The sequence below is a fragment of the Schistocerca gregaria genome, chromosome 5 (genome assembly GCF_023897955.1).
Source record: "Schistocerca gregaria isolate iqSchGreg1 chromosome 5, iqSchGreg1.2, whole genome shotgun sequence".
Taxonomy (NCBI): Eukaryota; Metazoa; Arthropoda; class Insecta; order Orthoptera; family Acrididae; genus Schistocerca; species Schistocerca gregaria.
The window spans coordinates 413,748,083-413,767,027 of NC_064924.1; the positions used below are offsets into that span (position 1 = coordinate 413,748,083).

The following is an 18,945-nucleotide window of genomic DNA, read 5'->3' on the forward strand; positions in this document are numbered from 1 at the left end:
GCACAAAACCACACTGATAACAAATGGGCCCTCGTGCTGTATATGAATAGGACCTCTCAGGTTCTTGCCAGGAAACTAAAATCCAGGGAAGATACTCCAGCTTTTTACTCTAGGAATACTGTCGCCCACCTTCTGTTCAACAGTAAAGATAGGATTCCACATTAATTTCCTGCAGTCTGCGTGGAAAATTATATGTAGGTCAGACAGATATGGCTGTAACTACTAGACCAATCAAAGAATCCGGACCTCTCCTTGATGACCAAACACAGTTCCATTACTCACCCTTATTAAAGTAGCAGCAGCCAGTTATTATTTAACCATTATTTTTTCTTTCTCCAATTATTATTTCACTATTAGATAATAAGCTTGTTATAAGTGTTCCACACGCACATTCCACAGACGTTTTTCTCGTCCGTCCCCCTTTTTTCCGTTTATTCATCACATTCGCCTGTTTGTCCATACGACATAGCAACCTGTGTCGTTACTCACGTGTACAACATTTTTCGTTTACACATTCATATAATTTTAATTTTGGAATATGCTGTATTATAAGATTTATTTGTTCAGATTCCCTTTATGTACTACATTATGCTAGATTTTTGTGTCGATATAGTCATAAAACGTCACGTATCTTTGTACAACAATCTTTGTAGAGGTATGAATTTTCGCTGAAGTCGTGAGGACCATCTGTTCAGCATTAAGTGATCAGACGATGGCCAAAGAAGCCGAAAGCCGGTTCAGAACGAACTATTAGATAAAGATCATTGTGGAGATGTTAATTGTATGATAATTGTATGATTTCCTGAAACCGAAAGAGAGGTCGTAATGGGGAAGACGCTGCAGACAGATTCGGGAGGAGCGGAATCAGATCCTTATTCGGCCATTGTGATCTAGATGGTACGTCATTTCTCTGAACTACAGGACGTGAATGCCGGGATAGTTCCTATTTTATTCCCCATTTTTGATCCAGTCAAAGTCCGTGGTCCTTCCCTAACGACTCCGTCTTTGGCGGGGCGTTAAGCGCAAAGTTTTCTGCGTTTGTTCCGGAAGGCCTTTCGTTAGACTGGGGAGTCGCGCTCGGAGACCTACGGCTGCATCTGGCGTGGCAACCGGCACGAGACTTAGCCTCGAGCGCTGCTCCGCTGCCCAGTATTTGCAGGCGCAAACGTTGACCGCCTGATTTACTGCGCTGAGTGCCGAGCTTGATTAATTACCGCCCAGAGGCCGCCCGGCCCTACAGACTCCTGACCCTGGTGGCGTAAATTTTCATCCACAGTTACTGGAATACTCGGTGGGCATGACGCACGGATGTGCTGTGAGAAGTGACGTCATCGTCGCTGACCCTCTCGTCTCGCCATGCCTATTAGACTCTTAGAGGCAGAATATTAATAAAACCGACAAATTGCAGGGACGGATTCCTGACTGGAAATGAAGGGAAAAAAGGTCCTATGAACATGTGTACGGAAATGGACCAACAAATCGTCCAAGTACAGAGCTGCATCGCATCCACGTCACAACAGATGTTCAAAGTGGCCTCCGTGGGATGCAACGCACTCGTTCACACGTCTCTTCATGGACTGCTGCACTCTTTCGCACGTTCCGGCCGTTCTACAAACAGCGTCACAGGCGTTGTGAACACGCCGTTGAAGGTACTACACTTCAGGAACTGGTTCAGCATACACAACGCTTTTCAGATGCCCCCAGAGGTAAAAATCAGGGGGATTATGTTCTGTGGTCTAGAAGGCCACGCTGAAGATTCTCCGCGTCCTATCCAGTCTCCGGGCAAGATGATGTTGAGCTGTCGGCGAACTGTAACGCGGAAATGGGGTGGTGCTCCGTCGTGCAGAAACCGCTTACCCTGTCGTATTGTCAAAGACACATTCTCAATCAGCCTAGGCAAATAATTCCGCAGGAAGTCCAGGTACGTTCCTTTGTCGAGGCGTTGTTGAATAATAGCCGGTCCAAGTTGTGGTCGTCAAAAATTTCTACCCACACATTGATGCTGAACCGATGCTGATGAGATACCTCAAACATTCCCAGAGGATTGTCTGTAGCCCACAGATAACGGTGCTTACTGATGACGCCAGTTCTGGTAAAGGTTGCCTCGTCGATAAATTGTGGTGATCTGGTGCAAAAACCATTGACAGAATCCTTCCCATAGAGGGAAACCGGCTGCTGATAATTCTTGCGCTCGTCGCAATTGATAGGAATAGTAGCAGTTGTCTTGCAGGATACACATAATCGTACTTTGGCTTACACCATGTTGACGGACCACTTGCCTGGAGCGTGTACTAGGGTTCGTCTCAATATACTGTTGAACCCGGTCCTCCAAATCTGGTGTATGCGCAGTCGGCAGCCTCCCTTCACGTTCATCTGTCTGAAAGGACCCACAATCACACAAACGCCCAAAAAGGGCTTGAAATGTGTGTTTGTTGGTATCTACGAGGGTACTTGTTTTGGTGTAGCCTTGCCGCCTCTCGACCGTTTCCATCTGCTTGGACGTACACAAACACCACCTCGGATTGTTCCCTACATTAATACTGGACCATTCTGCTTCTTACTGCGTCAATAACACATCTTGCTAAGGCAGTTACCAGCTTGCTAATACTTTATAAAATCCATGACACACACATACTATTGCGGCCGGTTTCGGTCATAATCCATGTTCACGATCTTGTACGAAATACAAAACAAAAATCGTGTCACATACAGAAAGGAAATGTCCTACAAGGTCACCAAATTATTTCGAATTTAACAACATAAAAATCTCTTACGTCAAAAATATAATGTACAGCCAATATTACATGTCAAAACGCCAAATGTTTGTTATATTGTTTTCTTGAAAATGTTTGGTTTGAATACAGTTTTGTTGCGAGGTGTATGATTAATATTATCCTCATCCTGAATAAGAATGTGATATCTTTATAGTCCTTGATCTTTGATTTGTTTACCATGAGTTCTGGCCCTGTAATGCCAGTGTGTATCGTGTTGGTTCTCTTCAGTTAGTTGCTCTTCACACAGATATCATAATTGTGATGTTCGAAGTGAACCATACTTTCAGTTTTGACATGTAATGTTGGCTGCAGATTAATTTTTCGAGGTAATAATTTTTCTGTTGTTACTTTCGAAATAATCTTGTGATCCCGTAGGTCATTTTCTTTATGCATTTGACGTGATTTTTATTTTGTGTTTCTTACAGGACCGTGAACACGGTTTTGTGACCGAAACCGGTCGGAATAAAATGTAAACAAATTTAGCATTTGTGTGTCGTGCATTTTATAAAGTATTTGTAAGCTGATAACTGCTTTAAATGATGTGTAAATCTTTTTATCATTTATGTAATAAACTGAATATTTTATATGATGTGGTTCAGATGACTCAGCTCCCAGAGTAATCAGAGAATGCACACTTTTGGCCTGACGATTGCAGTTTCGACTGGTCGTAACAGTAACATTACACGATTGCACAGGAGTCGCTGCAGGCAGTCACATGCATTAAACAGCCTTATATTCACTTTAGAACGTAATGACATTACAATAGGATATGGCAGTGGCGGCCTGCTGAACTGGTGACAGGGTCGGCTGTGCGCCCAATGCTACTGTGCACTCACCTTGTGAATCTTTGCTGGTTTTTCATCCAACGAGAGACAGCAACACCAATCTGCAGAATGGGTAGATCCTCTATCTTCGCCCCTTTCAGAGTTGTTGAGGTGCGTTTGTTGATACATGTCATCCTTCTATCCTCTACTTCACGTATGTCTTTAAATAATTGTTATCGTTATGCGTAGTATAAAGAAAGTGGTTAAGTTCGAGAATTGCGTACTCCAAACGTTTTCTGACGTTTTCATATGAAGGTTTTGACACGAAGCTGTCGAGAGATTAAGCAATACGAAAATTCTCATTTAACCATGAGTATTGTTCTTTAATCCTGGGACGTATGTCCCCCACGATAAGTTATCAGAAATTAATTGCTGTTTATCAGTGTTCCACTGTTAAAGAGAATCGTGCTACTGGTTTACGGAATTCTTACAATTAGAGCTTGCACCTGTTGGTTGTGCTGTCTCAAAGTTAACCCTCTGCTCCGTATTGCTGCATCAAATTGGTTGGCGTCTGCAGATGGAGACCCACTGAACAAATTTCCAAAACGGACTGCTGTCGCGCCTTCGCGGACGTATTGACTTTGGTAAACGAAACGGTTATTTTTTTCACATTGTTGTTTCTGACTACGATGTGAATTAAAATAACTATACATTAAGGTCCCGAATTCGAGTCTCGGTCCGGCACACAGTTTTAATCTACCAGAAAGTATCGTTAATATCTTTCATTTAAAAAAATGAAACGCTTTAATGTGTTAAGGGACTGCGTTATCCATTAAGTGTTGCGCCCGATTTAGATAATTTTAATTTTGTTTCTGTCGGAGAAACACTCTGCGGCACTGGAGGACCCAGTTAAGCGACCCGGCTGGCGATTGGGAACGCGCTCACGTCCCCTATCGCCCAGACGCGCCAGACATGAATTTATGGCACCGGTGTAAAGCTCTGTGTCGGGAGGGGCGTGACTTCCGCTCTGCAGCTACCGGTACTCCGAGCAGTGCGCATACAAATCAGCGGCCAGCAGCGCCTGGGCTGGGATGGTCTGGCCGCCTTCCTCTTCTCTTCCCCACGCCAATCTCTTCCTGTTCTCCTAAAAAGTGTTCCCAGCAGGATTTATTGTCCAGATCACAGACGCGAAGGAGGGCTATCCATGGAGCCGAAATCCTGTCATGTGACTGACCATATGTTCCATTGCATGGAAAGGAATGTCCGCAGCTCGTGGTCGTGCGGTAGCGTTCCCGGGTTCGATTCCCGGCGGGGTCAGGGATTTTCTCTGCCTCGTGATGCCTGGGTGTTGTGTGCTGTCTTGTTAGGTTTAAGTAGTTCTAAGTTCTAGGGGACTGATTACCATAGATGTTAAGTCCCATAGTGCTCAGTGCCATGGAAAGGATTTATGGATATTTGGATTAAGGTTCTTCGAACCCATCGCTATTGTGTGTGCAGCACTAAATTTAGGCTCAGTGTCGCCAGTGTCGTTGCTGATCAATATAGCCTTTTTTTGGTAATGTGACGAGTCATCTAACATTCTTTCAGTCTGACACTGCCCTCAAACTAAAGAACACAGGATGTTTAGCGTTCCGTGGCTCAATTGGTAAAAACGGAACCGTTACAGGATCGCTTTGTTATCTATCTGTCTGTCGAACTTTTAAAAATCCTCTTTCTCAGACTATCAAGATGAAATTTATGTCACATACTAAGCTTGTCAGTCAATGCAGTCAAAAGGTACAGACAGCCATTTATGTCTCATATTTTCATTTTCGCAAAGTCACTCATCAGAACCTCTGGGTTGCTCTACAAGGATAAAATATGGCAAGAAGTAAGGTTCCACAGTAATCCGGAAATTGTTAATTTGTAACGATATTAAAAGAAAAACTCCATATTCGAATCTGTTCTGACCTTGTCCTATTTTATGCAGCTGTAAAGGGAAGGTTCGTACGCATTTATGAAATGGATCATGCCTCTACTTAGACTCATTTACTACAATTTCTTACATTCTGTAATGGCAGGGAATTATTAGTAACTTGTAGCGACTCGCCCTGGCTTCGTACGGCTAACACAACGGAAGTGCGTGGCCTCGAACGCACAGAACGGCACGAAGATGTACTTAAAATATAAGTCGCTCATCTCAGACACAGTTGTATGAGCCTTTCGCTTGTAAAACTTCGCGTCTTAAACACGAGAGATAGTTGAGCGATCACCAAAGTGTAAAAGACTATTTTTGGTAACGCGAAGAAATAAAATTTCACTATAACAGGACGAAAAACACACCGAAGACAACAAAATATTGCCAAAACTTTGGTGTGTACTTCCGTAGGCACATAAGTTCTGAATAAGAAAGTCAGTTGATTTTGTAGCATAGCAATGTGAAAACCACAAGTAAAGCTACACGATCCTCATTTCAACATGGGACTTTGCTCTGTGCTATACAAGCTACTTTCTTCACCGAAGTACAATCGTGTGTTGCAACATGCTTGACAAAAGGCAAGTTACGACATTGACATACCAATGTCATCGTTTGAAAATACAGTTACTGTAGCCTTTGATATTGGACCGTTTGATATAGAAGTGATGTTGAATGTGAAAAAGTGACGTCAGCCTGATGTGCACGTTATTCTGTTGCACTTCGCCCTGACCTTTTCATTGAAATCACGTATCTGTGCTTTGAAGGCTGAATAGCTGAGCAACTCTGTCAGGTCAGCAGAAAAATTCGTTGTTCAGATAGCGTAACTATTTCAAGCAGGAGGAATATAGCAATAATTCATGACATTGAACTCTGTGTGTTTTTGGACATATTACATCGGTATTTTGTTTCTTGGCCTTCCCAAAATTCCTCTCTTAGAATAACATTAAAAAACGCTCAGCACTCAATAGCTATTCAAATTATCATAAAAGTTATGACAAATAAAGAAGTCAAAATGATGTGTTTCCAAAAGTCTCGTATCTGTATGGAGGTGCTTTATTCGCAACTACTGGTTTCATGTCAGAATAGATGCATCTTCAGGTATCATGTCAGCATAGACGCATCTTCAGGTTTATAATGGTTAGCCAACAGTGCCTTCCGCCTTACTGTGTATTACTTGCCTCCACGGTCTGGTTACACCACATCGGCTGGGTAGCAATGCGCCGGAAGTACGTGCATCATACAGGATTTTAAGTTTTGTTTAAATTGGTTTTATACAGCCGTTGTCTACAGGAAATTGTAATATATCCTGCGGGGTGTTATCCGACCTGGCTCTTTCCGCAGTCATGCTTTGTACATTTTGACACGCATCTTTTGGGTGTACTCACTTTTTTTATTATGACAGCCCTCCAATGTGGTTTCAGTCTCAACGTGGATAACTACGCCGGTCGAAGTGGCCGTGCGGTTCTAGGCACTACAGTCTGGAACTGCGTGACCGCTGCGGTCGCAGGTTCGAATCCTGCCTCGGGCATGGATGTGTGTGATGTCTTTAGGTTAGTTAGGTTTAAGTAGTTCTACGTTCTAGGGGACTGATGACTTCAGAAGTTAAGTCCAATAGTGTTCAGAGCCATTTTTTGGATTGCTTTGCAGATGCTTGGACTCCTCAGTTGTCTGTCTACATTATTAAAATGTAACCATTACAACGCTGAAGATACGTCTATATTGACGTGAAACCGGTAGCTGCGAATAAAGCACCTTCGTGCCATATAGCTGTGCGGGTTTTGCAAACACTATTCCGAATAGTTACTGAGTGGTGAGTGTTTTTATGATTATTCACAATGTCTGTGAGCTGTGGTTGCCGTTCTTGGAAAGTTGTTTGTATAGGCTTTGAGTAAGTGACCACTGAAATGTCTCCCGTGTTACGATGGTCAGTTTTGCTTGCGAATGGCTCTTATGTCTGTTTTCGAGATTTACATTCTAAGCACATTTACTTGCGGTTTCGAACTTTCATGATCACGCACTTCCCTTGAAAGTATCCATGGCCAGACGACCTACATGACGTAGCGGTAATATCGTTTATGGGCCATAGCGTGAAGTTATGATAAAAATTCAGAGAACAACGTCATGTGTACTAGGTTAGTGCCAGCTGGTTAGCTCGCGTAGACCTAATGGCTTGCGTAGAATTGATTCGTGATTTGTCAGTCAGTGCGGACAGCGTCGGTGCGCCAGGCAGCGAAGTGAACGTGCCTAGTGCGCCTGCGCCGGGCGGTCGAGTACGCGTCCACGCAGAAACCACGGCGCCGAAGGACGCCGCCGGCGTCGGCTGCGCCAGCGACGCCGGCCGGCTAGTCTGGCCCGTGCGGTCGTCGCCGCCGCGCGCATCTGGGCCGCGCCGCGCAGTCCGCAGTGGTAGGGCAGGTGCGCTTAAGAGGGTCGTCGTCCAAAGCGGTGTCGATCACTGCTGTCTTGTCCTCGAAGTTCCCATTGCAAAAGCTCCGTGGTGCTTCCGAGCTCACACCGGCGCAGTGGGGCGGTGCCCCCCCTGTTGTCTTCTGTAGGCAGCAACTGAAGACTGATTCTCCATGCCAGTTTGTGACTACCAACTGGCACAGTAGGCTTCGTCGTTGGAAGGATTATATACTCCAACGTATATTGGCATGGATTCGAACTGGTTCTTTGTCAATTACAGGACGTTCTTTACTGAGCTCATTGTTAGCCACTGTTCGTACCGAAATCGATCTCTGTGATGCTGCGCCAGCGATACATAACATGCTGCTGTGTATCAGCAATACATCGCTACAGTCGACCTCGAGAATTTCTGCTTCGGTCGGGGTGCGTTTATTCTGGTGGGGAGGTCACGAGAAATAACGTGTCTGCAGTTCCACGCTTAGTGGCTGCTGATAAGTGAAAGGGGATGCGCGATACGGTTATTTCTTCGTCTGGCTTTCTAAGGTCAATACGTACGATTAATATCTCTGTAGTATTCCTCCTCAAGATAGAAGTCAAAGTGGCGTTCCCAAACATGGTTCTACCTGTACGGCCATCGAAAAGGCTTTCGGAATTTAGGTGGAGAGATACGGACCAATTTAAACCTTAGGTGAGGTGGTGCGCCCTTCGCAGAAGTTCTAGTCTCAAAAGCGGTGCTGAAATAGTGTGCGTAAATGTTACGAAGCAAATCATAAAATACGCTGCGAATGATTTGCGTGAGACAAAAATGGTTTTGAACACTATAGGGGCAAATTCAGTGGGTAATAGACTGCAAGGGAACTTCACTTTCGCCGATGGTCCATCGTCATCGACTGGGGCGCTCTAGATGGAGGAACGCTGTTCCGTATATCTTGGCCTTGCAGCAGGAAGCCGATGGATATGAAGTTTTAACCATAGCATGTCCCTGTCGTACGAGGCCGTTTAACATCTCATTCCGAAACATAGTTGTCGATGCAACTTGCTTTTGCGCTACTTTAACTTTTTTTTGGTGCGATAGTATTGCTGAACTACCGCTAAGGTAAGGGGGAATACGATGCGGTCCGTGAAATCTGCGTTGAACCACGTATCGACGTCCGATTTTTATCTGATTCTTTATAAATTTGTTTGGCTAATCGCAGTGTGCTGTTTCGCAGCGCGGTATTATACTTCACTTGTCAGCCCTGAAGCTGTAAAGTGTAATGTCTCTTCCGGTATTGGTTGCCCACTGATTACAGCAGACTGGAGTGCCGAAGACCGATACGACGATATTAAAACATACTGACAAAGATGACGCTGTACAAATTTCATTATAATCTATGTAACGATCATGATCATATACAATATTTCAAGACTGTCACAGCCATATGAATAAACTCAAAATTCTGTCTGAGCTGACACAGACTCTAGCGCATATTTCAAACTACTGGGTCTCAGTCATCAGAAGAAATGCGGAACAACTTTGATGAAGATACATGCTGTCAGCAGTACCTGGAAACAGCCATTGACGCCTAGAGACTGCATAGGAGTTTGTCCCGAATACTGTTGGTCGTGTTGGGAATTAATAAGCTGCAAGTGACGCCAATGAATCAATGATTGCGTCTACACTACTTCATCAGTTACATCTGTGATTCCGTCACTTCTTCGACATTCATTTGCTTTCTTGAGGAAGACAACAGTGAAGCTGTGGAAATCTCGCATTTCCATACGGGATTAACGCGACAAGTTATGCGAGAACTATAGCTGGATTTAAGCTAATTGGCGTCTTACAGCAGCCGGGCTAGACTGTTCCTGCCAACAATACACCAATTGAAGAGCTGCCATGGACGGCTACCAGTGTGTAACCGCTCCGGCTGCACAGAGCATTGTAGCTGTCAGTTCTGAGTGGTCCTTCGTGTGCATTCAGCTTCTTGTGCCTTACGATGTGCGACAAAAGCAGTCGAAAAAGGGACGTAGTGGAGACACTACAGAGATCTGTAGCAGCCCTGAATTTCAGAATTTTTACGTGATTTACAGTATGTAGTAAACAGAGACTTCAAACTTCATAGTTGTTACGAGTTAAGTATTGACAAAAAAATGAAGAAGACGCCTTTTTCCAATGCTTATACATCCTAAACGCAATTAGATAGGAATCTTTAGATAGATCGGTTGTCGAGCGAGGAATCTTAGTAATTAACAAAAAAAAAGTATTTGTGCAAGTTGAATTGTTTTATTATTAAAATAATGATATGTCGGACTCTTAACTAAAGGTAAGAACGGATTTTCGAGATGTTTAGAGACGCTTTAGATTTTTGACGTGATTCTTTTAGGAGATAAATGCAATAATGTGATTTTCTATCGTCGCGAAAAGATGAGCGGTGTGACTGCTGGCTGCATACAGTAATTGTCGAGCAGCATCGTGACTTTGCAACTTAAACGTAAGACGTCAACAAACTGAACAAACTCTAGTGATGACTGTGAAGGATCGTGACTGACCGGGGAGTTATACGAGTGTGTGTTATTTTCGAGGAAGTCGTCCGTGTGTTTTGTAGGGTACGGCTGGGGACCTACTTGGGGACGGGAACGTGTCCGGTAATACGGTTATCGTGTCGACTCACGTGGTTTCCGACGGACGCGGCCTTGGCAGCTTTGGTGCCGTCGCCGGACGCGTTGCGGGGCAGCGGGCAGCGAGTAGGCAGCTGCTTGGGCGTCACGTGATTGGCGACGGGCGGCGCGCCCCGCAGCAGGTGCTCGCTGCCGCTGCGTCGGTAGGCGGGGGCGGCGTCGGCGTCGCGCTGGGGGCGGCGGGCGAGCGCGGCGTCGTCGCTGCCGCTGCGCCGCCACTCGGCCCCCGGCGCCGGCTGCTGGCGGCTGCGGCGCCACTCTTCACGGCGCCGCCTCGCAGCGTCCTCCGGCGGCTCGTCCTCGTCGGCGCGCTCCCAGCGTCGAAGCTTCGGCCGCTGAGGGCGGTAGCGGTCGTCGCGAGGCGTCCGGGTCGCTGGAGAAGTTTTCGGGACGCTGGACCGCTGCTCTTCCCAGCCTCTCGGCTGCCCGTTGTAACCCTCCACTACCCTCTCGGAGCGTCTCAGTTGTGGCGGTCGCGGCGGCACCGGTGGTTCTCGGCCGTTTCTGGTTCTCACCGACCTGTCTGCGTCGTCCCTGACGATCTGCAGCGTAGACGTCGCCTGGTTGCCGTACGCCGCGTCCCAACCGCCCGTCATTTTAAACGGCCTAGGAGGTATCGGCGGGCGGTCATCCCTGCCGGAACGCTTCCCACCCCGCCCCTTGGATCGAGCGGCGTTCTCCTCATCAGCCGTCGGTGAGAGGTGATCTATACGGTCGCGCATAGGCGGCGAGATCCTCGGCGAGTAATTACCTGAGCGATCATATTTCTCACCTCGAACGCTCGCTCTCGTAGGCGACACGTAGGGCAGTGCCTCGTGGCTTTGGTATCGCCACGTTCCCGATCTCTGTACGCGATCCGCGGAGGTGCTGGGAGGCAGGTAGTTCCCTCGCAGACCTGAGGACGCTCTGGGGCTCCGCATACCGTCGGAAGAGCTCTCCTTGCTTCCGTGGATGCGACTGGGGCTGGAGAGCGGCGCGTAGTACCGCTTTGACTGTTTCGAGAGCAGGTCTTCATCTTGGACGACCGAACGTCGCGGCAGGTGCCGAGGCAGCGAGGAGTATCCGCCGCTGTGACGCCACTCGTCGCGTCGCAGCAGCGGCGGCGGTGGCGGCGGAGACGGCGGTAATCGCATAGCGGGATGCGGTGGCAGCTCTCGGAGGCGGCGGACCACGTGCTGGTAGCCTCGCTCCCACGGCGCGTCACGCTTCCAGTCCGCGTCAGGCACCCGGAGACGGTTCACGGCTTGTATCGACTCGGCCGTACCCGCCCGCCTCCTGCCCAGGGGGGAGTAGTCACTTCGCGACCAGTAGTACTTGTCGTTACCCAGCGGGTCGTCGTCGCACGGCGTCACCTTCAGGCGAGGTAGTTCGGAACGGCTGAAAACACGATGCTGCTGCAATCTGTCGTCGTCCAAGATACCGCTGTACTTTCCAGTAAGGAGGCTGTTTGCCGTGATGTTGGGTCGCGCCTTCCAGTCGTTCCAGAGGCGATTGTCAGCGGCGACGCTCCGTCTCCAGGCTTCGCGCGCGGCGGCCACTCTCACGGACGTGAGGACGCTGTTCGTGTCGAGGCTAGTCCTCTGGAGGTCTTCGCCGACGTCGCGCCTCCACCTCGGGAGCCACCTGCCGGTGCCATAGCCGGCGGCGTACCCGCGGGACGAGTAGTACTCGGGGCCGTCCACGTCGTCATCGTCGTCGAGGCCGGCCCTGGTCAGCAGGAGGTCGCTCGCGCTGCGCCGCCAGCCGCGCCGCCGCTCGGCGGCCCAACGCAGGTGCTCGTCCCGCCAGAGGGCCGCGCCGACCCCGACGCCGCCTCCGCCGAGCGTGGCTCCCGCCACCGCCGCCCCCGCCGGGCCGGGCCCGCAGTGCGGCCGCGCCGCCATCGGACTACTGGCCCGGTAGCCGGCAGCCGGCAGGCGGCGCCGCGGCGCACCTCCCGCCTCTGGCCGCGCAGGCGCGCTGGTGCCCGGCGTCCCGACGCCGACGCCACCGCGCCGCGAGGCACGCTCTGCCGGCTGTGCGGCCGCCGCCGCCGGTGCCGCCGCCGCCCCCCGGAATCGATCTCCAGCCGCTCCCTTCGCACGGCGCACGCCGTCCCTTTTATGAATGGGACACCGTGACCTTCCACCTGCCTAACTCGTACACCTCTCGTATCTTGGCGAAGTAACACTTCACAATGATAAGAAGTGTCCACATGTGCGAAATCTCTTTATTCACTGTATCCATTCTCTGTACCAGTGTTAAAAATTACAAATAGATTCGCATTCTGCGACTATGCATTGATGTTAGATGTTTGCGTCTTACGAAATTTTATACCGGACCGGGCTCGAACTCGCACATACATGCCTGTGTGAAGGACGTTGTATTGTGAAGACAGACCCACTGTAATCGCCAATGAGTGTTAAATATTTTTTGACAACGCAGTTTCGACATTTTATCGGTTGCAAGCACAGTGAGATGTTAAGGCCCACTGTACAAGTTTATTCGTGACATACTCAAACGTACTTACCATCGGTCTCGATCCAAATATATTATCTGATGAAGTATATCAAGACATCTATCGGGAGACATCAATACGGAATGTGTCTACCCTTCGCCGTTGTGTTCTGCTGAGGACTCTTTCATGAGGCATCAGAATGTCTGAAGAGGAATGGTAGCCCCTTCTTCTTCAAGAGCCCAAATCGGAGAAGGTATTGAAGTTGGACATAGGTTCTGGAGCGAACTCGGCGTTGGACCCTGGAATCCAGAGCGATGTCGGCGTTATAACGTACTCCAAACACGTTCCGCTGAGTTCAGGTCGGACTCTGGGCAGGCCTGTCCATGTCAGAAATGCCTATTGCCTTCTGTTTCGGGTTCTTAGGCCGATGTTCATGTAATGATTTTACTTACCTTTCGCCAGCACGAGTGGCTGGCATTGTCAAAGCTTCAGCCTCCATTGCCGGTGATGGCGAAACGTTAGTAAAATCATCAGATGAACGTCGGGGAAGAACCCGAGACAGAAGCCAATAGGCAGTTTGTCAACAAGTGACGACGAAAGCCTTGACAGTTTTGCATGTCAGAAATGTTTTTATTCACAAATCATTGTGTCAAAGATGCAAATTGTTTTCATATTCTTCCGCAAGCGCAGCAGTGGGACCACACCCTAACCACGTTAAAATCCCTCCATACCGTAACACCCTCTCCTCCGCACTTCAGGGTCGGCACTTCACATGGTGGCAGGGTACGTTCTCCACACACTCGCGAAACCCAAACCATTCCTTAATTCTATCTATCATATAAGATGTTTCGGGAAAGTCCGCAACTGTGTCATTCACGATTTAAATAATGAAAAATACACCGTTGGCAACGGCCTTGCCGCAGTGAATACACCGGTTCCCGTGCGATCACCGAAGTTAAGCGCTGTCGGGCGTGGTCGGCACTTGGATGGGTGACCATCCAGGCCGCCATGCGCTGTTCCCATTTTTCGGGGTGCACTCAGCCTCGTGATGCCAATTGAGGAGCTACTCGACCGAGTAGTAGCGGCTTCGGTTAAGAATACCATCATAAAGATAGCGATGTGCTGACCCCACGCCCCTCGTATCCGCGTCCTCCACTGAGGATGACACGGCGGTCGGATGGTCACGGTAGGCCACTCGTGGCGTAAAGACGGAGTGTGCTACACCGGTTACTTGTTTTTTGCTGTTTGGCACTAGGCGTTTCGGGAATTTATTCTCATTTGTGTACGTGAATATGTTTGGTGATGTTTGCATGTGTGGTTTTATGCCTCTCTTTCTCTTGAAACTCTCGAAACGTGTTGTGCTAATCAGCAAAAAATAAGTAAGTGGTTCAGCTTTCATTATTCAAATCACAAACCCTTCCACCGATTTGACCCAAATGGTATAGCATGATTCATCACTCTAAATCAATCGTTTCCAGCTATTTACTGGTGACTGGCATCGCTGTTTACACCACCTCAAGCGACACTTGGCACTGACTGCAGGAATGTGTGGCTTATGAGGAGCTGCTCGACGACTGTGCCCCATTCTTGTTAACTCTCTACGCAGAGTCATTGCGCTAGTGGACTGCTGATATGACTTTGGAACTAACGAGTGACGCCTTCCGGTGAATTCATGCTATTTTTCAAAACCAGCCTCAGCAATGCTCGACGGCCCCTGTCCTTCAGTACATGATGTCTGCCTGATCCCGTTTTAGCTATGGCTTTTCATTGGAGTTTACACTTCATAATCACGTCACAAATAATCGACTTAAACTGCTTTAGGAGGGTTGAAGTGTTCATGGTGGATTTGTTAGATGATATACAATGACTTGTCCGCATTCGAAGTCACCGGGCTCTCCTAACCGATAAATGCTGCCGTTACTCCTTCTCTACAGACACGACCATACTCCCTATTTCATTTTATACTGGCGGGTTCGCCTCTAGTGACAGCTACAGGTCAATTCCGCATTACATAGGAGCATATGGGTACTTCAGATCCTTAAGTGTACATGTGGATGTGTCAGTATAGCCGCACTTTTACACACTTTGTAAGCACGAGCCATGTGGCAACCATAATCCTAACAGCAATCAGCTTGCTGAAAAATGAAAACTACATCCACAAAGTACACCGAAATGACTCGTTCTTGTAGCCAACGTGCTGGGTTGGATTACAATAATCATTGCAGTTATTGTGCTTACATTAAGGCTTTTAGCCCAGCCCTCTTCAAAATTCAATAAGTATCTTTGAGGATTGTTGATGGAGAATCCAACCAGTGAGAAACACTTTTCAGTAGCTTTATTCTACCGGCATGGCCGGTTTCGGGTATAATCCTTATCTTCAGACGGCTACAATTGTTTTATTATAGTATTAAATTCGTTAGCAGTATGTCGTCTGCTCGCTTGCTGCAAGAATATTTGAGTAGTTAGCGCCATTTTATAAGCTGTGTGGATGTCTTGAATAATATGCTACGGTGCATCCAGCTGATAGTATATCAAATGAGTTACATGCATTAAAACACCACTCAGAAGAATAAATATAAATGCACACAGTATAACTGACGCACTTTATATGTTTCAGCAGCGTGTACGTTTACACATTTTTCTAACCACTCAATATCATTGTGCAGTGTAGGAGGAGAGGAACGGCTGCTGACAGATCTAAAACCACTCGATAGATTTCGACATACTTGGATTAAAGGTCAGTTACTCTCTGGAAAGAAGCACTCTGGGATAGGAAGCACCTACCTCTCAAAGAGGTGAAGGTGGCGATGAAAAAGAAGCATACCTCACGACGCGCAAGTAGCGAGACTATATACGTCTATTATGTGAGAACGACTGCAGACAGTGACTTGCAACAAACTTTACGCATAATTTCAAACCTTTTTGGGACCTTTCTGGTTCACCTCCCCCCACAAAATTATGAATTTGAAAGAAATCGCTTACTACATTTTCGCTGTTCATGCAATATAACTGCCGAATCAGGCATGACCTTTTAATTTATTACTTCTTTACTGCTAATATTATTAGCAAAACGTTTCACAGACAGTATCCACATATATGACAGGATGTACCTGCAACATTGTATCACTGTAAGACACGCCGTTCAGTAGATATGGGGTCATATACACTAAGCTGCTTGAAAACGAAACTGGACGGCAAAATTCGCTAGAGATAAAAAAATGGTTCAAATGGTTCTGAGCAATATGGGACTTAACATCTATGGTCATCAGTCCCCTAGAACTTAGAACTACTTAAACCTAACTAACCTAAGGACATCACATAACACCCAGTCATCACGAGGCGCTAGTGATACATGTGAAATATGTGTACAAATATATTGTACATATATGAAGTACATCGGACATGTGCGCACGTGGGCAAACCTCACGTAAAAATCTCTTCCTAAATCCCTGGATCGCTTTTAACCAAACTTGGTCCAGGACTTACTTACTATCTGCAAAGAAACATTGTAGTGGTTACAACTAGCAACCTTCTGTTGGAGTGGAGATGACAACGTGGAGATAGAAGAGGCGGGGAAGCGGGGAATAAGAAATGAAAAGCGGGGGGGGGGGGGGGGGGGGCTGCAGGAGATGGGCTGAGAGACAGGAGGGGGAAATGGACAGAGAAAGGGAACAGGAGGAGATGGACGGAGAGAGGGCGACGAGCATATGGGCAGAGATGGGAGGAGCAGATGGACAGGGAGAAGGGGACTGAGCTAGTAGTGTAATAAAATAAGTTTAGCTATCGAAAGATGGGCATGATAGCCCAAGTCACGCCAGTGTAAGAGGAACGTGGACTGGAATGGTCGCATAAAACAAATTATAGGAAAAGCATATGCCAGGCTGAGATACAATGCTATAATCAACGAAATGCAATTCATCCAAGAAAGAAATGATCGAAAGAAAAAAAGTTCTTTTGTTCGACCGGTTGTTCAGTATTGTCTCAAGTCTGTAGAACTTTATTTATGTATTAATTTTTTATTTCAATTTATTGGCTTTCGGTTCCTGCCCGTGCAGCCATCTCAATAGTGGAAAGACGATACGACAATATGTTTGAGGCACCTTTCGTGTCAATAATGACGACACGAATGCAAGGACGACACAACCTCCAATCCCCGAGCAGAGAAAATTTTCTGCTCGGCCGGGCAGTCTGTAAGACTTACAAAGTACGATTAATACACACATCAAAAAATGTTTTGCATCACTTCGTTTCCCAGAACTACTGAAGATAGACGTTGACTGTGGGTATTGCATCACAGACATAGTCCCTTTGACTGTTAAGAGATGTCACTAAACCCGCCTAAAGATGTAAACAACTATGCATGAGCAGCGCCTATTAGACGGAGGGGGTCCGACAGGCAATCAGTTCCAGTCATTCCACCAGGAAGGAGGTAACGACTCCTGTTGTCTGTAGTTCAGCTATGCCTAGACGGTCAATACCGCGGTTCGATCGCGTCCGCATTGTTATTTTGTGCCAGGAAGGGCTGTCAACAAGGGAAGTGTTCAGGCGTCTCGGAGTGAACCAAAGCGGTGTTGTTCGGACATGGACGAGATACAAAGAGACCGGAACTGTCGATGACATGCCTCACTCAGGCCGCCCAAGGGCTACTACTTCAGTGGATGACCGCTATCTACGGATTATGGCCCCGAGGAACCCTGACAGCACCGCGATCATGTTGTATAATGCTTTTCGTGCAGCCACAGGACGTCGTGTTACGACTCAAACTTTGCGCAATATCTGCATGGTGCACAACTTCACTTCCGACGTCCATGGCGAGGTCCATCTATCAACTAGGACTCCATGCAGGGCGATACAGAAGTGCCTAACAACATGCCGAATGGACCGCTCAGGATTGGCATCACGTTCTCTTCACTGATGAGTGTCGCATATGACTTCAACCAGACAATCGTAGGAGACGTGTTTGAAGGCAACCTGGTCAGGCTGAACGCCTTAGACAAACTGTCCAGCCAGTGCAGCAAGGTGGAGGTTTCCTGCTGTTTTGGGGTGGCATTATGTGGGGCCGACGTACGCCGCTGGTGCTCATGGAAGACGGCGTAACGGCTGTACGATGCGTGAATGCCATCCTCTGGCCGATAGTGCAACCATATCGGCAGCAGATTGGCGAGGCATTCGTCTTCATGGACGACAATTCGCGCCCCCATCGTACACATTTTGCGAATTACTTTCTTCAGGATAACTACATCACGCGACTAGAGTGTTCTCCGGAGATGAACCCTATCGAACATGCCTGGGATAGATTGAAAAGGGCTGTGGACGACGCGACTCACCAACCACTGTAAGGGATCTACGCCGAATCGCTGTTGAGGAGTGTGACAATCTGTAACACCAATGCCTTGATGAACGTGTGGATAGTATGCCACGACGAATACAGGCTTGCATCGATGCAAGAGGACGTACAGGTGTGTACAGCAATCTGGACCACTGCTTCTGAAGGTCTCGCTTCATGGTGGTACAACATGCAATGTGTGACCAGAATGAGATTTTCACTCTGCAGTGGAGTGTGCGCTGATATGAAACTTCCTGGCCGATTAAAACTGTGTTCCGGACCGAGACTCGAACTCAGGAAATTTGCCTTTCCAAGTGCTCTACAATCTGAACTACCCAAGCACGACTCATGATCCGTCCTCCCAGCTTCAATTCTGCCAGTATTTCGTCTCCTACATTCCAAGCTTCACAGAAGTTGTTCTGCGAACCTGCAGAACTAGCATTCCTGTAAGAAAGGATATTTCGGAGACATGGCTTAGCCGCAGCCCTGGGGATGTTTCCAGAATGAGATTTTCACTCTGTAGCGGATTGTGCACAATGTGTGGTTTTCATGAGCAATAAAAAGGAGGGAAATGATGTTTATGCTGATGTCTTTTCCAATTTTCTGTGCAGGTTACGGAACTC

The 18,945-nt window shown here is 47.5% G+C and overlaps 2 protein-coding genes and 1 pseudogene across 4 annotated transcripts in view; 2 read left to right on the forward strand and 1 right to left on the reverse strand.

The window, feature by feature from the left end:
- LOC126272269 (mediator of RNA polymerase II transcription subunit 20) overlaps positions 1-18,945 on the forward strand; it is a 526,313-nt gene that overhangs the window by 141,075 nt on the left and 366,293 nt on the right. The window lies entirely within an intron of this gene.
- LOC126272268 (facilitated trehalose transporter Tret1-2 homolog) overlaps positions 1-18,945 on the reverse strand; it is a 342,290-nt gene that overhangs the window by 120,014 nt on the left and 203,331 nt on the right. The window contains exon 1 of one of the 2 annotated variants that reach the window (XM_049975010.1): positions 10,553-10,630. The exons of the other annotated variant lie outside the window; for it this stretch is intronic. The gene's annotated coding sequence lies outside the window, so the exon portion shown is untranslated. Of the gene's footprint in view, positions 1-10,552; positions 10,631-18,945 lie in introns of those variants that run through there. 2 annotated transcript variants of the gene reach the window in all.
- Positions 13,901-14,018, forward strand: LOC126274453 (5S ribosomal RNA; annotated as a pseudogene).